Source organism: Pan paniscus, chromosome X (assembly GCF_029289425.2).
Source record: "Pan paniscus chromosome X, NHGRI_mPanPan1-v2.0_pri, whole genome shotgun sequence".
NCBI lineage: Eukaryota > Metazoa > Chordata > Mammalia > Primates > Hominidae > Pan > Pan paniscus.
This window is the reverse complement of record NC_073272.2, coordinates 11336230-11358809: the sequence shown is the minus strand read 5'-3', so window position 1 is coordinate 11358809 and position 22580 is coordinate 11336230. Positions and strand designations below refer to the sequence as shown.

Sequence of the window (22580 nt, the reverse complement as noted above, 5' to 3'; positions counted from 1 at the left end):
GTAAGTGAGCAAAAGGTATACAAATGGCTTTCTGATTCAAATTATACCCAAACAATAAATTGTATTGAATCAAGTCATATTTGTACATAACATGATTTTCAGCCAGTTTGTGATGAAAACTAAAATGCATAAAATGTGTCTTGTTACAATCACAACACAATCTGGAAGATAAAATATGCTAGAGTATCTGCTTATTCGGAGTTAATAATTCTAATACCTGAAGCCCACTTTCCTAAGTGGATTTTAAATTCAATGTAAGTGGATTAAGAAATTCAATTTTCTGTTGTCACATAGGACAAAAAGCTTGGAAAGTGATGGTAAAATATATTTTTAAAAATTGAGAGCGGGCACCGTAGCTCATGCCCCTAATCCCAGCACTTTGGGAGGCCAAGGCATCTGGATCACTTGAACCCAGGAATTTAAGACCAGTCTGGACAACATGGTGAAAGTCCATCTCTACAAAAAATACAAAAATTAGCCAGATGTGGAGATGCACACCTGTAGTCGCGGCTACTCAGGAGGCTGAGGTGGGAGGATCGCCTGAGCTTGGGGAGGTTGAGGTGACAGTGACACCTAGTCTCAAAAACAAAAAACAACCTGCCCACTTGTACAGCTTCTTCCAGTGTTGGTACCAGCATCTTTAAGAAGAAGATGTATGTAACTTATCCTCTATAATTTTAGCTAATTTCTATGAATATATTCCTTTATTTTGGACTGAACCATTATTATAAAAACATAATTTTGTACGTTTATTTTCCAATGTTCTTCAAAAAACCACAGTCAACTTTGGTCATTTATGCTTAGCATAAATCACACTAGTAGAATCAGATCAACGAAAATAATAAACAGCTAACAAATTTCACCACGAGGCTGTCGCTTCTCATTGCAAGAGGAAGGAGGAATCCATAGAAACAGTTAGCAAAAGTCCCAGGCCCTGATCTTTTGCCAGCGATTAGCTGACCCTCCTTGCTCCAGCATATTAAACTTGACTCTACCATCTGGTGCTCACCCACTGTCTGCGTTTCCTGTTGCTGCTGTCACAAAGAATCTCCAGCTCGGCTACCATAAGCAACACAGACACACTCTCTTAGGTTCTCGATGTGCAATGTCTAAAATGGGTCACAGGGCTGTGTCCTTTTTTAAAGGCTTCAGGGGAGAATTCGATTCCTTGCCTTGTCCAGCTTCTAGAGGCCGCCAGCATCCCTTGGCTCATGGGCCCACATCACTGGGGCCTCTGCACCCATCCTCCTATCTCCTCTGGGATTCTGTTCCCCTGGCTTCCCTATTCCACTCAGAAGCACCTCTGTGATTGCTCTGGGCCCACCCAGACAACCTCCCCAACCTCATCTCCATATCCTTTTGTTTTTGTTGTTTTTTTGGGACAGTGTCTTGCTCTGTTGCCCAGGCTGGAGTGCAGTGGCGCCAACATGGCTCACTACAGCCTAAACCTCCTGGACTTCAGTAATCCTCCCACCTCAGCATCCTGAGTAGCTGGGACTACAGGCACGTGCCACCATGCCCAGCTAATTTTTAGTTTTTTTCTAGAGACAGGGTCTCTCTCTGTTGCCCAGGCTGGCCTTGAACTCCTGGGCTCAAATAACCCTTCCACCTCAGCCTCCTCAAGTGCTGGGATTACAGGCATGAGCCCCTGCACCAGGCCTTGAGATCCTTAAACCACGTCCACAAAGTCCACTTTGCTATGTAGAATTACCTATTCACAGGTTCCAGCATTAGGATGGAGATACACCTTGAGGGCCATTATTCCATCTACCACAGCTACCAAGGACCATTTTGAGAAATGTGAAAATGATCTGGAACCCAGGAAACAAGACACAGGCAGCAGGTGATAGCAGCAGAAACAGGAGTTGTAAAAGCCAGCATTCTTGCAACGACTTTGACCAGTAGTAACACCCTTTCTTTACTTTCGGCAGATTCACACATTTCTGCCTTCTTTTAGGACTCTGTACTCACAAGGTCTATGGCCTCCTACTCATCTGTAGAAGATTGTGAGAGGACAGGCTTTAGACTCTGCCTTGGAAGTGTCGTGGTTTAGGTCGGAGTGATACAAAGAATGAAGCGTCAGTGCAAGCCCAGCCAAGTCCTCCTCAGGCAACCTTGACACACAGACATTGATGCAATTTATACTCTTATTTCACGCTCACATGTACTGTTATCCCCAAGTCACAGAGAAATAGACTGATGGTGGATGATCCCCCAAGACCACACAGGGTCAGAGCTGGGATCTGAGTTCCACACCATTGCCCTTTGACCGCACAAAACACCAGTATCTTCCTCAATGCCTACGCGGCCACCTCAATTCCCAAACACCCCAACCTCATCATCCCCAAACACCCAAACTAGATATGTTATCTTGAAGCCAAGAGAAACAAACCACGAGACTTATAGCCCCAAAGGGTGGCCCATCTGAGGACTCCCTCCTTCCAGTGCCACCTCACTGCACAGCGATGAACCCGGCCTCTCTTGGACCACCCGTTTAGGAAACCAAACTCCTCACTTCCTCCCTCCCCTAAGGGCTTTGCAGCCGGTCCTGCAGGCCCTTCTTCTCCCAGTCAGCTCAGCACCACCTGCACTAGCTCTGCCCCCTGCAGTGGGGGTCACCAGACTCGCAGCCTCCCTATCGGATCAGATTGGAGGGTCTCCGGGGGAGAAACTATGCTCGATGCTCTGGATGACTCTGGAGCCAGCAGAGTGGCCAGCGTGCGTGTGCTTATGAGAGGTGTGCACCAGGACTCCATTCTCCTTCCTTAAACTTCATATCTGAAGCCCAACATGGAAAAACATCCCATAGCTTCTCCACAAATACCTTGGAATACAAGTGTTTCCCCAAACACCCATGGGCCAACACAGTTCTTCCCCCCTCTTCATAGGGAGTATATGTCAGCCTGAGAGCCTCTCTGCCTTTATCCATCACTGATTCCACACCAGGAAGCTGAGGGGGACCTTGCAACATAAGCCATTTATATGTGTAAAAGGACATTTTGTTGAAATACGCTGCACTAAAAATTGGGACACCGTGAACTACATTTTGAAAACAGAAAACCTACTCTACTTGGAACCTTGAGCAGAACAACAGAGGCCCGTTGGTCTTAACATCAGCATCACCACCACCATGAAGAATGCATGGGAATGTGTTCACCGCCTCACCTAGAACTGTACAAAGAACACTACCCCATGCGAGGCCTTGACCAGGCGGCACCATTCCTCCACTCTACCCCAAAAGGGCCTCCTCATAACTGACCTCCCCCTCCCCATGCTGACAAGGTACTGCAGCAGCACAAAGGAAACTGATCCCCTGGGCACAGGCTGGACACCCATCGTATAACCAGATCCCAGGGGACAGGTGCACTGCATACTTCATGCGTGCGCTGAGCAGAGTCATCTACGTGTGTATGTACACGTATCTATATGTATGTGTCTATACATACATTTTCCATTAAAAACCCATAAAGTAAAGCTCCTACACATCCCCCGAGGCAGTTCCTCCACCTCTGGCGCTATGAACATCTGGGGCTAAATCATTCTTGGTTGGGGGGGGCTGTCCTGCACACTGTAGGATGTTTGGCAGCATCCTGGGCCTCTACCCATTAGATGCCAGGAACACCACCCATTTCCCCAAAACATGACAACCAAAAATGTCTCCAGACACTGCCAAATGTCCCCCAAGGAACACAACTGCCCTGGTTGAGAATCACTGCTGTATTCTACCAAAAGTTCCCAAGTCTGAGAGCAGCCTGTGATTATTTAAAGCACACGCAGTCCTTGAAACCAGAACAATCTACTTTCCCAGATTATAATGAGTTACAATCAGAATTATCTTCTTTGGAAGGTCTTGAAAATGCAATAAAGGGTACCCCACATTTTTTTCCTACATTCCATAAAAATGACCAAAATGTACACTCTCACAAGAGAATTCGTAGAAGTCATTTTTCCACACACAAAAAAGGTCAATATTCTACCAAGATGATTTTGAAGAGTCTAATAAAAATCAAAGTTGCTTTCTTTCGGGAGCTTTACACCAAAAGCCTGAAATCAAGGGAGGGAACTCCGGAGACAGCCCTGTATTGTATTAAGCCCCATTCCACCTTTTCCTTGGTTGATTGAGATTTTTGTAGGTTACGTAAATATCATTTTTGAATGACTGCTTATTTTCATTCAGTTTGTGGACAAAGAATAAAATGGATTGCTGGAAACGGAGGCTACACTAAAGCTCTTATTTTATCCTTTTAACTATGACTCCAAGAAGGATTTCCCTGCTTTCATCTGTCTGCCTCTTTCTCCCCACCCCCTACACCCCCAATTAAGGTAAAGCTGTGGTACAGAATCACAGAGGAATACTTCTGGGATCCCAGGCCCACACCTCCTTTTTAAAGCAGCCAAGATCAGAAATACAGGGACTCTGGAAATGAGAGCAGTGCTCCAGGCGGGCACCGAGTGACTGCTGTTGTGGTGCAACCCTCTGCGCATTGTGCCCTGCATTTCCAGAGCTGTCTGATCTGCCACCATCCTCCTGGGCTGAAGGCTGGGTGTCACGAAAGCATCCTTTACACTGCTGTCAGGAGCTGAGCAGAAGGCGCCAGTGACTCAGTACCCTTTTCCTCCAGAGATCCCAAATCAGTGAACTGCTCTGAGCTACTAAGTCCAGACTCTGAACCGTTCGTGTGAGATCAGATCCTGACCCCCAGCCCTCCCATCCCCGAAGAAACAGCCATCAAGTGAAGGCATCGCAGAATTCTGCACAGCGAGAACAACTTTCTATATAACGAAACTCCATTCCAAAAAGGGGCCTGCCCAGGAAGGAAGGGAGGGAACAAGCACCCTTTCTTTTGAGTCATTAAACCTACGAAAGTAAGTGGCTTTTACAACCGCTTGGGATGCACGGTCTTCTGCATCTTTTTGGAAGCTCTCATTCCACAGAGAGGGGGTCGGCGGACTCTTTCCGGAAAGGGCCAGACAGTAAATATTTTAGCTTCAGTGAGCAGAAAGGCAAAATCAAGTATATTATGTAGTAACATTTAATAAAAAGAGAAAATAAATTTCTCTGAAACTGACAAAAATAAAAATGTATGACAGTTGAAACTTTCATTTTATATCATTTTCATGTGTCATGACAAAATCCTCTTTTAGTTTTTTCACCCTGGCCATTTAAAAATGTCAAAGCCATTCTTAGCGGGATGGCCTCACTCAGGCTGGAGGTGGAGTCTGCCCCACGAGCTGCAGTTTGCAGAACCTGCCGCTGAGGAGCACAGTGGACGTGGACCCCCACCTCCTGGCCACAGACCTAGCTGACCCAGCTCCAGGCCTGGGGAGACTGGCTGGGGTCCAGGGAGCAACAGGCAAAGACAACAGAGAAAGGAGGGGCAATCCAGACTTTGCCCTTTGTGAGATGAAAAGGGCTTCCTTAGTGCAATGCACTTTCTTTGGAGGCTGTTTGCACTGAGACTGAACTCAAGGGCCAGCTGCTGTCTTCAAGTAAGCATGAGAAAAAGCATCATATTGTTCACATGAATTGTAACGCTTACCACTTAAACTTTGCACTTTACTTTTTATTCCACATTTTGCATGATTATAAATCAAGAAAGATTGCATTGCAGGTTCCTGACAATTCCCGTGTTGCACACAACATAAATGTGCGTATCAAGAAAACACAAAAGGTCCCAGGTTTATCTCTTCTCACCACATCACTAGAGAAATCCTTCTAATTCCAAGAACACTAAACTCCTACAAACCAAGCTTAATAAATCTTAAAACATTTGAGACTAAAACTGGATGTACCCATGTGTTGGGTATTGACATTAAGGAGACATGGGCATTTTGAGCAGATATTTGGTAAAGTACATTTTATTGGCAGTCGTCACGGTTTTGGATCAGTTCTCTCAATAACGGACCTGCACTTACAAACGCTGTACATTTCAATTCCACACACTGTCTAACCACCATGATGAAAACTCCCTAGACGGTCTCAACTTTCACGCTTTGATAATAAGGTTTTGGTCACAAAAGTCTACTTAAAAAGGTGACATTTTTGCTGGTATACATGTAAGACTTAGCATTAGGCCTTTAAATGGGGGGCTTAAAAGCACTAAGCAGATGCAAAAAGAAACACACAAAAAAGATAAGGCAAAAAGTAACGGCAATGAACTGAAGAGGTGAGTAAAAATGGGGTGGTGGGATAAGGATGGGAGCTGAGAACTCTGAGCAAACCTATTAACAGAGTTTTGACTTTGGACCACGTAAACGTTTTCTATATTTGAAAAATACTTAACTCAAAGAGGATAAAATATGCATATCTTAAAATTCAATAAAGATGAATAATTTAACTTACATTATCAAATTGGTACTATAAACATCGGAGAAAAATTAAGTAACTTTTGTATATTGTCTGTACACCCACAGTGAGATACGTCCTAACGACAAGAAAATCTCAAGGAATCTTGAACTTTATTTCATTGCTTTGGTAGCGGTGGTGGTGGCAGCACCAACGTAAAAATTTCTGAAACCTTTTTTTGTGTCTTATAGAAGAGAACGGATGTGTCAATACGTTGTTGCTGTAGGCAGCAGATTCTCACTACAGAAGCGTGATACTAGATGGCAAGAGGAAGGTGAGGAAGCATCCTGTGGAGTTGGGCTTGAGAGGGAGGGACAGTGTGAAAGCATACAAAGAAACATCTATTTCCCTGGGTCTCTGCACCCAAGGAGCCCAGGAGCAATGATATCCCCATAGTAATGAGCACACTCAGTTCTCAGTTCCTGGTTTTTAAATATTAAATATCATTCTCCAAGGCTCTTTGGCCAAAGGCTGATTCAAGGTGAGGGGCAGGGAATTTCCACTGGGAACCTGAAACCTCTTCCGGTCCCAGAAGGAAAGGACACAGATATGAGGCTGGGCGCAGTGGTTCATGCTCATAATCCCAGCACTTCGGGAGGCCAAGACGGGTGGATAACTTGAGGTCAAGAGTTTCAGACCAGCCTGGCCAACATGGTGAAACCCTGTCTCTACCAAAAATACAAAAATTAGCTGGGCGTGGTAGCACACATCTGTAGTCCCAGCTACTTGGGAGGCTGAGGCAGGAGAATGGCTTGAACCCAGGAGGTGGAGGTTGCAGTGAGTCGAGATCGCGCCATTGCACTCCAGCCTAGGTGACAGAGTTGAGACCCTGTCTCAAAACAAAAACAACAACAAAAAAATGAAACGACATAGATTAAAGGGCCTTAGAGGAGCATAACAAAAGAACCCAGGCCCCATCCTGAAGGGGGCATGACAGAAGAACACAGTGCCCAGCCTGAAGGGGTTCCCACTGGGCAAATTTAGGGCAACATTGTGTATCTAAAAGAATAATGTAATGACAACAACGTATAACACACTTTTAAAAATTAAGAATAAATGAATCCATAGTGATTTTTAAAGGTCAAAACAGAAAGCTCTTCTTTAAGAATGCCAACTAATAAATGAAAAATGAATAGAAGAATTAGAAATGCATCATTTTTTGACCAAAAATGTACTAGATCAGGATTCAGCTAAATAGAAAATATTTTTGGCTATCTGGTCTCTGTCCCAACTCAATTCTGCTGTTGTAGTGCAAAAGCAACTGTTAACAGACAACACATAAGTAAATAGACTTGGTGGAGTTTTTTGGGGGTTTTTTTGTTTGTTTGTTTTTTCTGAGACGGAGTCTTGCTCTGTCACCCAGGCTGGAGTGCAGTGGCGCAATCTCGGCTCCCTGTAAGCTCCACCTCCCGGGTTCAGGCTACTGTCCTGCCTTAGCCTCCCCAGTAGCTGGGACTACAGGCGCCCGCCACCACGCCCAGCTAATTTTTTGTACTTTTAGTAGAAATGGGGTTTCACCGTGTTAGCCAGGATGGGTCTCGATCTCCTGACCTTGTGATCCGCCCGCCTCGGCCTCCCAAAGTGTTGGTATTACAGGCGTGAGCCACCACGGTAAGCCATAGTTTGCCAAAGCTGGACTAATTAATTTATGGTAATCAATGGATGCTAAAACCACCAAAGGAAAACCATTGTGAGGAACAGAATAATCACACCATCTCACTGTATCATAACACAGATTACTCATTGGTAACAGAGAGAAGGGAGCTTCAACAGGGAGCCATCTGGTGGATACACCTTCACCAAGGATGGAGAAGGAGATTCTGAGTTCCTGAGGGGATGCAATGGGAAATATAATCATCAGCTGTGCAGCGTTCCTGCCAAAACTGTTCAACATCACTCTAATCACATCGGGAAACAGACAAATGCCCAAACTCCTATGTCACAGAAGAAGGTTGGGGGACTCCTCTAGAATACAGAAGACTAAAGAGACGTAAAATACAATACACTATCCATGAGTACAACTTGGATCAAACAACTGGAGAAATTTACATGTGACAGCATACTTAATAAAACCATCATATGTTTAATTATGAGGTGTGACAACCCCAAGAATGTAAGTACTATGGTTTTGTAGGAGAATGTCCTACACATCCATGGAGTGAAGGGAAGGAGAAGAGGAGAGTGAGGGGGGAAAGGGAGCAACCTTAGAGTAATGAGAGAAAACATACATTTGATAAAAATGTTTAACGATCCATGAATCTATTCTGTAAGCTTTTCTGAGGGTTTGAATTTTTTTTTTTTTCCTTGAGATGGAGTTTTGCTTTGTCACCCAGGATGGAGTGCAGTGGTGCAATCAAGGCTCACAAGCCTTGAACTCCTGGGCTCAAGCAATCCTCCCACCTCAGCCTCTCAAGCAGTAGGACTACGGATGCGCACCACCACACCTGGCTAATTTTTCATTTTTTTATTTTTTGCAGAGATGGGATTTTGCTATTTGTCCAGGCTGGTCTCGAACTCCTGGCTTCAAATGATCCTTCTGCCTCAGCCCCGCAAAGTGCTGGGATTATAGGCATGAGCCACCACACCCAGCCAGGGTTTGAAAATTTTCAAACCATAAAAATGGGGGACCAGCCTGGCCAGCATGGCGAAACCCCATCTCTACTAAAAATACAAAAATTAGCTGGGCACGGTGGCGGGTACCTGTAATCCCAGCTACTCAGGAGGCTGAGGCAGGAGAATTGCTTGAACCCAGGAGGCAGAGGTTGCAGTGAGCTGGTATCATGCCACTGCATTGCAGCCTGGGCAAGAGAGTGAGACTCCATTTCAAAAAAAAAAAAAAAAGTGGGGGGAAAATAACTACATAAACCTTGGATTTCACTAAGTTATTCCACTGCCTCACACCAGTCCCACTTTGCTACTATTTGCCTTCAACAAAATACCCAATTAAGTCCATTTCTGTATTGAAATAAATATTGAGGCCGGGTGCAGTGGCTCACGCCTGTAATTCCAGCACTTTGGGAGGTCAAGGCAGGTGGATCACCTGAGGTCAAGGGTTCAAGACCAGCCTGACCAACATGGAGAAACCCTGTCTGTACAAAAAATTACAAAAAAATTAGCTGGGCGTGGTGGTGCATGCCTATAATCCCAGCTACTCGGGAGGCAGAGGCAGGAGAATCGCTTGAACTTGGGAGGCGGAGGTTGCAGTGAGCAGAGATCGCACCATTGCACTTCAGCCTGGGCAACAAGAGTGAAACTCTGTCTCAAAAACATAAAAATAAATAAACATTGAGTAAAATATTAAAATAAGCAAAATAAATATTGAAATAAATGTTCACTGTCGTTTAAGGAAAAAAAAAAAACCCACTCACTTTGCATTTGTACCACGCCGTCCAGTTAACAGCACTTTTGCATGTCTCTCTGGAGTCTCCCAGACACGTACATGCTGGGCAGTGTGAGGATCCCTCACCTCTGCACACTCAGGCAGGCCTGGCATTCTCCAGGGGACCCCGTGTGCATCAAGCTGAAAACAGCCAGAATCTCCAGTGGAGCCCGCTTTCCAGACACCATGGGGCCCCAAGCTCTTCCACTAGGACACCTCACCAGAGTTTCACAGGCCCCATGGGATAGCAATGCCTGTACTTCTCCTGATCTTGACTTGAGCAAACACATAATAATTAGTAGGAGTTTGGAATACCTTTAAATTAATTCATAACAGCATTTACACACATTTCTTGGGATACGGGGTGGAAGTATCTGCTGGAGTAATTTGCCCCAACTCCTTGCAAAACTCCCCCTGCCAGACCCTACCAGGATCTAAGTGGGGGCAGGGGTGGGGAGGGCAGGGAGATTTGTGATTGTTTTTTGTTTTCTTAAGAATAGCAGATTATCCCTTTAAAACATAATGAGTTTAAGCCTCAGTGACATCTGCAGAGAATGTTCTGTGTTCGGCTACTGTCACTCAAGGGTGGTGGCCTGCTCCATATGTGGAGAGTAGCCCTTCACCCCTGTTTCTTGGCTGCGTTAAGGGGCAAGGGTACATTGCTGTCATTTTTGATACTGGAATTTTCTATTTGTGTCTAATTTTCTATTTCTATCACCTGTCCCGATACTTGGCACAAAGAAGACTTTAGAGAAGCTCAATTAAACAGGCAATTTAAAAACAACTGTCAACAGAGAGTCCCACACATGGTTTGGACAACATCCCTTATACCCGAAACAGGAGAGCCATCAAGGGGCAGGAGCGGTCGCTTGCACACCCCCCAAGACGAAGGGCCACACTCTGACAGCTCTGCCTCCTCTTTCTCCTGGCCTCCCATGGGTGGGCTGGGATGCCCCATTGAGTTTGTGAGCCAGCAAGAGGGAGGAGGGGGGAGGAGGGAGAAGGAGGGGCGGGGGAAGAAGCCAAGTCTCTTCGAATCAGGAAAATACCCATCTGATTTCAAAGTCACCCGGCCTTCCTGCTACTCTGAAAAGTGAGACACACGCAGAGCTTGGATATGGCCAACTCAAGCCGACCACCCCACAGAGATTCCTGGCCGGATGATTTCCCGTTCCTTCCCCTAGACAACAGACTTACCCACAACACACTCACACGCACACCCAGAAGAGCCACAAAATCAAATCCAGGGAGGCACTGAGGGTGATCGGCAGGCACAGGCGGCCAGAATCCCAGCACACGGATTCACGTCCCGTGCCCTCACTTTCTATGCCTCCGCAGCCATGGGGAAGCCACCCTGTGCGTCTCAAGCTGTTCTGTCCTTGTTGGTCCAGAGGGATGGTAACGCCCACCCTGCCTTGCTCACAGGGAGGAGTCCAGGGCAGGTGACATGAAGGTGTTTTGAAAACACACAGAGCACACACAAACGTTCAGTATGGTGACACGTGGCAGGGGACAGGCCACGGGCTGGCACTCACTCCCCCCTGCGAGGCCAATTCTTCCCTCTCTGCAGCACCCAGGGATCGAATGACTGAGCTGTCATGTGACAAGTGACAGCTTCTCCATACACTGCAGCGTCCAGGGAAAATCGTACTCATTGCAATTCGGGGCTCTTATGAACAACAAAAAATATACAGTCGTGGAGAATACAGTCTGGTGCAGCGGATGCTTACGTTTTAACCACCTCTTGCTAGCCCTACCTAACAGGGTCCCAGTTTCCCTCTGGGGAGTTTCCTCTCCCATTCTGCTTTACAAACAGCGCTGAGAGGAGAGAAGTTACCATGCTGCGAAGGCAACGCTGCCCGCTCCTGCTCCAGTCTCTTCCAAAGTGCGAGGCGGGGCCAAGGCAGAGTGTTCACAAGCTCAGGTCATGATGAAAATTTCCAAAGACAAGACACACTACCCACAGTTACCTCCTTCAACTCTGATGCCCCCATTCTAAAAGAAAATGCTGGGGAAGTGGGAGCTACCGGAATGCTGTGGTTACATCTATCTATATGGTCCAGGAGTATCCAAGACAGCTGTGTTGCCGCCAGTTGTAATGGTGTTGGAATGGCTTCCAGGAGCAATTCATTTGGAAATAAATCATCCAGTGTCAGGACAGGGTGAGTGGGGCCAGACAAGCACAGCATGATAGGGGCGGCCTGAGGGTAGGAGAAGCACAGTTGGAAAGGATCAAAGCCAGAAGCCAGTCCATGGAAAATTCTTCCGTAGAATTTTTATCACTTATCAAGTCATTTATCAATTTTTATCATCCATCAAATGCAATTACAGGCAAGTTTCCAAAATTTAACTAGGCAAAAGTTCATACTAGCAGTAACAACTTGTAAATCGCTACAACAATGGCAATGACAGAACTGGACCCTAAACTCTGTTGTTGCTTCCTCACCTGAAAATGCTACTGCAAAACCACTAGCAGAGGAAGAGACAATCTATGAATATACAGATTTTTGTTAAAAAAAAAAAAAAGAAAGAAAAGAAAAAAGATATGAAGGTGGATCAGGCAATTAATTCACATTTTCCCAGACCACGAAGTTTGTGATCGTTGTCAACTTTAAGAAAATTAGTAAGTAGTGACTCCAGGCCCCTCAAATCCTAGCGAGGGTCATTCCTGGTGGGAATACTGCCAAGTGAGGGGTGACCAAAACGCTGCATGGCTTGTCCCCTGGTCCAACCTGGAGGTGGGCACATGGACCCCAACTCAACCAATTAGCTACTCTGCCTATGCACACACACTCACTTTCACACATACTTTGAATCTTGAACTACCAACACTAGAACAGAAATGTGTCTTAAGTATCTTCTGCGGCTGTGATGGTGTCCAGGCCACCAGTGGCAGTCGATCCTGCCACAGCAAATGTTGCTGTGTTCCCTGTTTTTTGTTTCTCATCTCTGCAAAGCTTCCTTGGTTCCTGCTGCTCCTGCACGACAAGCCTCCTAGCCCTCCATCAGTTCCCATGGGCTCCAACAACTCTAATAAACCCTATGAGCTTCAGTTAGCCAGAACCGATTTTTGCAGTTTGTTGTTGGCTAAATCCAATCTAACCATCCAGTGTTTTCATGTGCAAGGCAGATACCTTTTTTTTTTTTGGTCACTGGAGAAACAAAGCTGAACTGGTCAACTCTAGCCCTGGTAGCATGAAGCCCAACATACTGGCTTTCCCACATCACATACCTAACATTTGATGAATAAGAAATTCATGAACAAAAGGATTGTACCATATGGCTTTATGATCATTTGTGTCTACAATATTAAATTAGTACAATTAATTATAGTTAAATTCTGCCAAGCAACATTTTTGTGTTTTTATATGGTTTGGTTATGTTTTGATATTGTCTGATTTGCAGGCTCCTTCTTTTCCCTGGCGAGTGAAATCTCTTTGTTCACTACTTAACGCCCCATAACAAAAAGTGAATTCTGACTTTTGTTTTCAATTGGAAAGGAGAGGTTGAGTTGGAAACTGGGGTAATATGAATGCGGCATCCTTCTCTGATTATTGACAGAAAAAGCATTTTACAACCTTTAAAAGACAATAAAAGAGGGATTTCACAAACAATATAGGATGCTGGACCAACTAACAGTAATATTTCCTGGGGCTTGTCACTAAATCGGAGATTTTTCCAAAGAACATCCAAAGCACTAGTGAATACATAAGCATCTTATTTAAAACTATAGGAAAATATAATACTGACCTAACCACTGAATTTAGACTTGTTTGTGATGAAAGACTTAGTCTTTTGTTAATTGTTAATATAAAACATTTTGCTCTTCCTAAGTCAGCACATATTTGAAGGAAAGACCAACAATTGCCTTTGGCATCACTTCCCTCGGTTGTCCCAGCTCCGCGCTAACAAGCACAGTTTTTAATTTAACTTCCCTTGTGAAATGGCTCACTTTTTTAAAGAGAAAAACAGGGCAAGAAGACTTCATCTCCAATGGAAGAGCCACTGCCAGAGGTGGGGCCTTTCTGGTTCACAATTTCTCTCTGGCTTGCCTTCCCCCTCGCCAGCTGACTTGGTTGGCCTCAAACAAATTTCAACACAGTTGAGGGGCATCAGAACACTTGCATGGCTCTGGCCACAACCGCTGCAATAACCAGGCTCCTGTGAGTCAGTTGCCACCTAGTGTATAACCTTTGTTAACTTGCGCCCCATGCCTGCATCTTTGTCTTGGTAACCCAACTAGTACACTAGACCCTCTAGAACCCAAATCCTGGCTAATGCATAAGTGTTCAGTGCTACCTCTGACAATGGGCTAGTGATGACAGTGATGATGACTAGTTACTATTCTCTCTGTCCCCAGTGTGGATAGGGCCCACGACTTCATTTTAAACTGTAACACTTCTTGTGCCAAATTCTTCCTGCATTATAACTACCACCTACTGTGTACACACAGGTTATTCTGCACCTGTTCTGGATATTCTGTTCTGCCTGCAACTATGAATGTCTTTTAAGACCCCATCTAGAGCCAAATAAGTCCTGTGGCACATTTCTGAGTCACTGGGTTAGTCTAGTTCCAAGTCTCAGCTGTACTGCCTAGTAGGGTTTGCATTTGGTGGGGCATGCCCTGACCACGACTTGATAATGAAGGGGGTGGAGTGGGAAGATGTAATAACCCAGTCTTCACCTGTTTGACTGAGCTATGTGCCAGGCTCTGTGCCAGGTGCAGGACTACAAAGACGAGGATGACGTGGGCCTGCCCATGACACAAAGAACAGTTTGGTGAGGAGACAGATATCTCAAAAGACTATCACAAAACAACCCAGAAGTGCTATAAACAATATTCTCAGCATTTTACAGAATACTGATGAGTAGCCCAAAGCCATCTGGGTGGGAAACCGGGCTTCCTGAGGAAAGTGATATCAGAGCCACGTCAAAGAATAAGTAGAACTTAGCCATGAGGAGAAGAGGGGAGTAGGAATCATCACAGAATACCCCAAATTTATAACAGAAACTAACCTTTACCAAGTGCCCCTGCACCAAGATTTTGCCTATGTAATCTCATTGACCTCACACAACCACCTTATAGAGTACATACGGTCAACTTCATTCTTCTGATTAGGAAAAGCAAGCAGGAAAAGGTTAACTTGACAAGGTGCCACAGCTATGCAAAATGGTGGTGACACAATGCACCCTAATCTGAGTAACTCTCAGACCAACACAATTTCTATTGTACCTACGACCTTCATAGAACCACACTCTTGTGATAAAGGTCACAAGAAGCTCTTTGTGCATTTAATCAAGTATGCAATGTGCCTAGATGTTCCTTGTTGTCCTCAAACACAATGTATCCTTTTCCTCATTTTGGCCACCAAAAGATTCACAAAGGGAACAGAAATCAAGATTGTCATCCCCTCCTCTCAGTATCTCCCCATCAGAGTAACCCTAACTCACCGCTTCTCAACCGTCCTGTTATCTGAGCGCCACGTTCCCAGCAGCTTTTGCTGGCAAGGACAGCTAAGCCCTCCATCTGCTGCACTGCCCTGAGGCCTTATCTTGTGCTGAGAGGAGGGGCCCCAGCGGGCTTCTCCCCAGCAGGTGCACACGCACTCTGGCACCCTGGCACTGGGCCATGCAACCTTTCCCCAGCTGCCTTTCCCTACCAAAGGCGAAGCATGCAGACTTCAGGCTCATCAGTGAACGGAAACACCTTCTGGGGCTCTGGACACAAGGCACCCTCAAACAAACATCACCCAGGAAACTGATACAGAAAACACAGCTGGAACCTCCCCCTCACCCTTCGGTACAAGAAAAGCATTGAGCAAGAGATAGGATAGCAGTTTTACAAGCGAGGAAGTATGAGGCTAATCTGTTCCCAAACAAAGCACCAAAGAGAAGATATCTGAAGGACGTACAGTCTAAAGTTTCAGCAGAGGATGGGAGACTGGGCACGTCCTAATATTTCGACAGATGTGTCTTAGTTTAAGGATAGCGCACATAAAAACTTTCCTTTTACCAAATTTATCTTTGGTAAACTAATTTCCCAGTCGGTGCCCTTGGAGAAATCTGTGTTAACTATTTGATAGTTCCCAATAAGAAAGGATACCTGGGCAAACATATGGTCCATGATAGCCAAAGGAAATCTGAACCGCTTTTCTGCTATTGAGCAACATAAACCAGGCTGAAATTACTAAAATGGGGAGCAGCATGGTTACTACTAAGACCTGGGCTTTTGAAGACAGTGGAAAAAACCCAGACATTAAACCTAATCTCCAGTCCCATAATTGCTATTTTAACATTAACGGAACCTCCAGACATCAAGCACAGTGCAAACGTCCCAAGCAGTGAGCATTTCACGATTTCAACGCCAATGACCTGATCTCAGATGCACATTGGTGCAGTTGAGTCTGGTCACAGTCATAGAGCATCATGTTACTTCCAAAGCTTTCAACTCTGAAATTCTCATTTTGGGCCTCACTTCCCGCCACACCATTCCCCCTGCCTCGAGTGGCCTCACAACCCAGATCTGGCTCTCACCAAGGCCCCCAGCCGACAACTCGCTGCAGGTCACCCCTGTCTTCCCACCCAAACTGGGTCCTCAGGGCTATCAGGCCTAGGGTTGTCCTGTCTAATACAGCAGCCACTAGCCACACATGACTATGTAAACTTAAATCAATGAGAAGTAAACATATGCCAATGCTCATAGCAGCATTATCCACAACAGCCAAAAGGTGAAAGCCACCCATGTGTCCTCTGACAGATGAATGGATAAACAGAGTGTAGTCCATCCATACACTGGAATATTATACAGCCTTAAAAAGGAAGGAAATTCTGACGCATGCTATGACATGGATGAAACTTGAGGACGTTGTGCTAAGCCAGACGCAAAAGGACAAATACCATATGATCCCACATATAAAAGGTCCCTAGAGTGTCAAAATCATAGAGAGAGAAAGTAGAACGGTGGTTGCTGGGGCTGTGGGGAGGGAAGAATAGGGAGTTTGTGTTTAATGGGGCAGTTTTCTGTTTGGTATGATGAAAAAGTTCTGCAGATGGATCGTGGTGAGGATTGCACAATGTTATGAATATTTAATGCTGTTGAACAGTGTACTTAGAAATGGTTATGATGGTAAATTCTGTTTTATGTATTTTACCACAATAAAAAAAATTGGGGGGCGGGGGGCAGTAGAGAGAGGAAACCTATCTGTAAGAGCACATTTTTCAATATGCCCAAACAAGAATATCAGGACCTTTTAATTGCTAATGCATGTAGATCACTCAAGACCACAGATGGCTCAAAGGTAAAAATCAAGATCCCTTTGGATCCCTCCCTGCCCGATGCATTGTGCTTTGCTCACAGTAAAAGCACTCAGTGATACTGGCTACATGGCAACAAGTACCAAATGATTACATGAGAGGTCTTTGGTAACTCTGAAAGGAAATTAGTGGATTGACCTTACAGTAATTGCTTCAAGACTTAAAAAGAAGGATTGGTAACTTAACGGCCTGGAAATCTTTCTTGGCGCATTCAAAACAAGAGAAAGCCTTTTGTAAACGCTTTGCACCTGTCTCACCACTGAAAGAGGAATTAAAGCCACTGCCTTGGTGCGAGAGGAGAAAATGTCTCTATGATAAAAGTCAAATTAGCAATATTTGACCTCCGGGTAATTTCACTCTGCAGCCCAGCTCCCCTTCTGCTGAGGTTAAAGGCACAACAGTGGCCAGGAGACAGCCCAATTTAATAGTAACATGCGTCTAGTCTTATCAGAATTCGCTGTTTTGATTTTATAGCAAAGTCAATGAGGCCCTTGGATTCTGTGGAAATTACCTCATAATTATTACCTGTGCAAGACAAATGTAACTTATTTAACTTTACAGGGCATTGCCAGTAAGACATGAATACTACATGATAAAAGTGCTCAATTTTGGCCAGGCACAATGGCTCACTCCTGTAATCCCAGCACTTTCGGAGGCCAAGGCAGGCAGATCACAAGGTCAAGAGATCGAGACCATGCTGGCCCACATGGTGAAACCTCACCTCTACTAAAAAATACAAAAATTAGCTGGGCATCGTGGTGCACGCCTGTAGTCCCAGCTACTCCGGAGGCTGAGGCAGAAGAATCGCTTGAACCCGGGAGGTGGAGGTTGCAGTGAGCCGAGATCACGCCACTGCACTCCAGCCTGGTGACAGAACAAGACTCCATCTAAAAAAAAAAAAAATGCTCAATTCTGATGCTGGGGCAAACAAGATTTATCCAAGACACTTAAAATTGGACAGCTTTTTGTAATGGCCCAATAATAACGACTGTAATGCAGCAGCTTGTAAGGTACTTTAAAAAACAGAAAGGATATGTACTGAGGTTATCACAGGACAGAAGACTGCCTATGCCTGCTTACTTCAAATGGCCAGAGTTCATTTGAAACACAGCACAACCGTGTGCTTCTAGTGTTAAAATTCATGTGCCGCAGCCCACATTAGTGGATTCAGGCTGATCGATTTCAAACCATTCTGATGGCAAAGGGTGAATCATTCGAAAATGTCTTGGGAATATGATACAGAACCAAAAATGCTCATTCCCTACCTCTAGTTTCACCAATCCTCATACCAGCACTATCTATTGAAGGATTTGTTAAATGTCACTCTGTTCCTCGTATGCACACTAATTCCATTTAAAAAACTCACTCTATACACTCTTTTCAGAGTAATCAAGTAGAGAGGTAGTCCTACGGACTCAACTTTAAAGACTAGGATGTTTATACCCAGACAAGTAAAATATAAAGGGCACTGCCCTTTAACATTAATTTTGACAAGACATCAGAGCCAGATTTGATCATTTGGATATAATTAAAGAGTGCAAGGTTATTTTCACAAAACCAGAAAGACTTCTCTGATAGAATTCATCATCGCATCTTTAGAAGTTTGTGCTGACTCTCACATAAGGGGGGCTGCGTGTTTACAAACACACCCGAAGACTTTCACGATCAGGTATGCAGGGGAGACCTCAGGCCAGTGTGCCCAGGAGGTAGAATTCAGACACATTTCCAGTTAAAACTCTGGAGGCAAAAACGTTTATTTCTCTGCACACTCGCAAGCCTGGCTGCAAGCCACACACACTCTTCACCTCCATTTCCTTCCCTCTATAAACAGAACCACATCTGTGCACGATGATTTCGTTTCCTTACAGGGGACTGGAAGCTTCCTCTCCGTCTCTCAAATAATGACAAAAATAACATTACTCAGGCATGCACAGCAGGCAAAGCCTTCTTGACAATTAGGATTTCAGAGCTTCTTTTTAGGGGAAAAGGGAGTAAGAATTCAAGTGGGATGGCTTCTGGAAGCCTGGGTCTGCATAGATCCCAAGCTGTGAAAAGACAGAAGCCCATGTGTCTGGCCTCTTTAAAAAAAAAGAGTAATATAAAAAGAATAATAAAAGTACTTACTGTTGACCGGATGCTCACCAAGCTCTGTTCTAAGCACTTTAACATGAACCAGCTTTTAAAATAATTCCACTTACACAAGCTACCTCAAGTTGTGAAATTCAAAGAAGCAGGGAGTGGAATAGTGGTTGCCAGGAGCTGGAGGGAGGAGAAACAGGGAGGAGTTGTTCAGAGGGTACATTGTTTCCATCCCGCAAATGAAAAGAGTCCTGGAGATGCTGGACAACTGCAGCTGACAATGCCTACACTCAGAGAGGGGGGAAGAGGGGAGATCTCATGTGGGACTTTTTTTAACCAGAATTTGTAAAATGCTGTAACAATATCCTATTAAGGGAGGTACCAACATCCGTCCCCAGTAAACACTGGCAGCCAAGAATCAAACCAAGGGACTGACAGATACCCCCAGTCCTGAGTCTACTTTAGCGAAAAACGAGAAAAGGAAAATACTCAACACTGTATTTTTTTTTTTAATTAGGGTATTAAGAACTGTTGAATTAGGCACTTAAATGGGTGTTTGGTATGTGAATCATATCTCTATAAACCTTTTTTTAAAAAAAGTCCACAATAGCTAAGAATAGGTGCATCTTATTATATATAAGCCACACTGAAATACGATGAGCACGAAAACAAATGTACACAGAAAGCACATAAAGAACCCTATACGAATAATACGTGGCCACTAAATAACAACTGTATGTCAATGAGTAAAAAATCATCACTTAAATGATGAAAGAAATTCAGATGACAGGAGCCTCACAAACCCAGTTTTCTGAAGACATTATTTATACTCATTAGGATGCCTGCACAGATGTTGCTGTTGATATGAAACAGACATTGTAGACACAGTGAAAGGGAGAAAAATGGCTGTCCACCATTTTTCACCTCCACATCTCTCTGGCTAGTCTTTAGTGGGATCAGACAGCAAAGCAGGAAAAGACAATTTGATACAACACCGACCCGACCTGCAGGCTCCTGGGCAACCCTTCTCCTCACCTGCCTCCCTCCCTTGCTCCCGCATGGTTCTGGGTTCCTCCCTCGGAGCTCAGCACTGCCCAAGCACCGGGCACGGCAAGCCAGTGCTTCACTGTCACCACCCCTACCAGCTCCTGAGCTCCTGGAGCAAGGTCTCTCCAGGGTGCAAGCATCCCTGGCTCTGCAGAGCCTTCATGGCACCTATGGGAGCCCCATTTAACCACAGCCCAAGGAAGTCCACCAGCTGCTTCCCCTTTCGAAGGAGCCCGGAGCAGCACACCCAGCAGAGGTAGTGTCCTGGTCTCCATTTCTCGTAACTTGATCATGCTGGCCTGGTAAGCTAGCATCCCTGACCTCCACATTTTCAAAACACTGCACGAATACCCACCATCACTGTGCCTTTCTTTACTTGGGGTCTGCTGTCTGCGATAGGTCCCTCTTTGCCTTGGAAATTGTCCTGCCTTCACTTCTCCACAAAGAAAAGGCTGGGAATGTCTCAGGAGCATTTGAAAACTGCATTTAAGTTTCTCTTTCATGGAGGGTTTTCACTCAGAAGGAAACCAAAACTTCCCCAAAGGTAAAATATTTTCCTAAGTTATCTCCCTACCATCAGAACACTTCTTTGAACTGCAGCATTATGTTTATGGAATTTTGTGTAGCCACAAGTAAGGACTAGAAGAAACGTTTTGAAAAAGTGGGGAGGGGGAGGAAGGAAGAGAATGTATGATGAAATTGGAGAGTAGAGAAAAGCAGGCCGAAGGTTGCGGAAAGCAAGCATTCACGCACATCTTCAACAGACAGCTGTGCTAGGAGTTCGCGCTCGTCTATGGGCTGAATTATGGGCTGTTCACACCTGATGCTGCTTTCAACTCCCTTCCTTTTACCTCTTACCCTCACAGTTTTTGTTTATAACAACTTTACTGAGATATAATTCACATACCATGAAATTCACTCTTTCAAAATGTACAATTCAGTGGTTTTTAATACATTCAGAATTTTGCAACCGCTGTCTAATTCCAGAACACTTTCATCACTTCCAGAAGAAACCCTGTGCTGGCTAGCAGTCACCCCACACTGCCCGTCCCCAGCCCTGGCAAGCAGGAACCCACTTTCTGCCTCTATGGATTTTCCTGTTTTGGACATTAGGCATGTTACATCCCTACTCCCAACTCATATGCTGAAGCCTTAAGCCCCAGGACCTCAGAATGTGACTGTTCATTTGGAGTTAGGGCCATTCAAGAGGTGACTAAGGTAAAATGAGGTCATTAGGACGGGCCCTAATCCAACAGGACTAGAGATGAGGGGACACAGACACACATAGAGGGATGACCTTGTTAGGACCCAGGGAGAAGACAGTATCTACAAGCCCAGGAGAGAGGCCTAGGGAGGAACCAACCGTGCCGACCCCTCGATCTGGGACTTAGAACCTCCAGGACTGTGGGAGAATTACTGGCTGCTGTTACAGCCGCCCGGCACGTGGTGCTGCGTTAGGGCAGCCCAGGAGACTAAGGCAAGCCCGCGGGCCCAGTGCCAGGCCCGTGGGAGGCGTGGCAAAAGGATTCCCTCTCCAATTCCTGGAGAGAGAGCACAAGGAGTGAGGCTCATGGGCTTGCCCCCTAACCGCTAAGTCCCAACCCTTTGTCCCTTATTAAAAGTGTTTAATGTGTTTGGATAGAATTCCTCTAGGGTAAAAATGCTTCACCCCCAATGTTAAGATATAGAATTGTAATTTTACCCTCCCTCACCCCTCCCTTACAAATCAGTTAACGCTCAGATGTCCAGGGTGGGGCAGAAGTCTGTTAATTGACATAAAAGAAATGCAGCCTTCGCTTCCTGGGGCAGGGGCTCCCAGTGCAGGCTTGGACAGAGATCCACATGCAGACTAAATGTCCACCCAAAGCTCCAGAAGCATGTGCGCAGCTCAGGAGGCCACTGCACGAACCTTTCAGCATGGCCAGATCTACTTCTCCTCCCCTCCCACCCCACAGACAGCACTGATTTTAAAAGACGTGCTCTTGCGCCCCAGTGTGGTGGCTCACACCTGTAATCCCAGCACTTTGGGAGGCCAAGAAGGGTGTGGATCATTTAAGGTCAGGAATTCGAGACCAGCCTGGCCAACATGGTGAAACCCCACCTCTACTAAAAATACAAAAATTAGCCGGGTGGTAGTGGTGCGCGCCCATAATCCCAGCTACTAGGGGGACTGAGGCAGGAGAATCACTTGAACCCAGGAGGTGGAGGTTGCGGTGAGCTGAGATAGTGCCACTGTACTCCAGTCTGGGCGACAGAATGAGACCGTGTCTCAAAAAGAAAAAAAAAAAGAGCCTCTCATTATGTTGCCCAGGCTGGTCTCGAACTCCTGGACTCAAGGGATCCTCCCGCCTTGGCCTCCCAAAGTGCTGGTATTACAGACATGAGCCACAGCGCCCTGCACAGATCTACTCTGCT

General features: G+C 45.4%; 1 protein-coding gene across 2 annotated transcripts in view; it reads right to left on the bottom strand.

Annotated features, from left to right (window-relative positions):
• Positions 1-22580, bottom strand: part of TBL1X (transducin beta like 1 X-linked) — a 274014-nt gene that overhangs the window by 185963 nt on the left and 65471 nt on the right. The window contains exon 1 of one of the 2 annotated variants that reach the window (XM_055106598.2): positions 19164-19298. The exons of the other annotated variant lie outside the window; for it this stretch is intronic. The gene's annotated coding sequence lies outside the window, so the exon portion shown is untranslated. Of the gene's footprint in view, positions 1-19163; positions 19299-22580 lie in introns of those variants that run through there. 2 annotated transcript variants of the gene reach the window in all.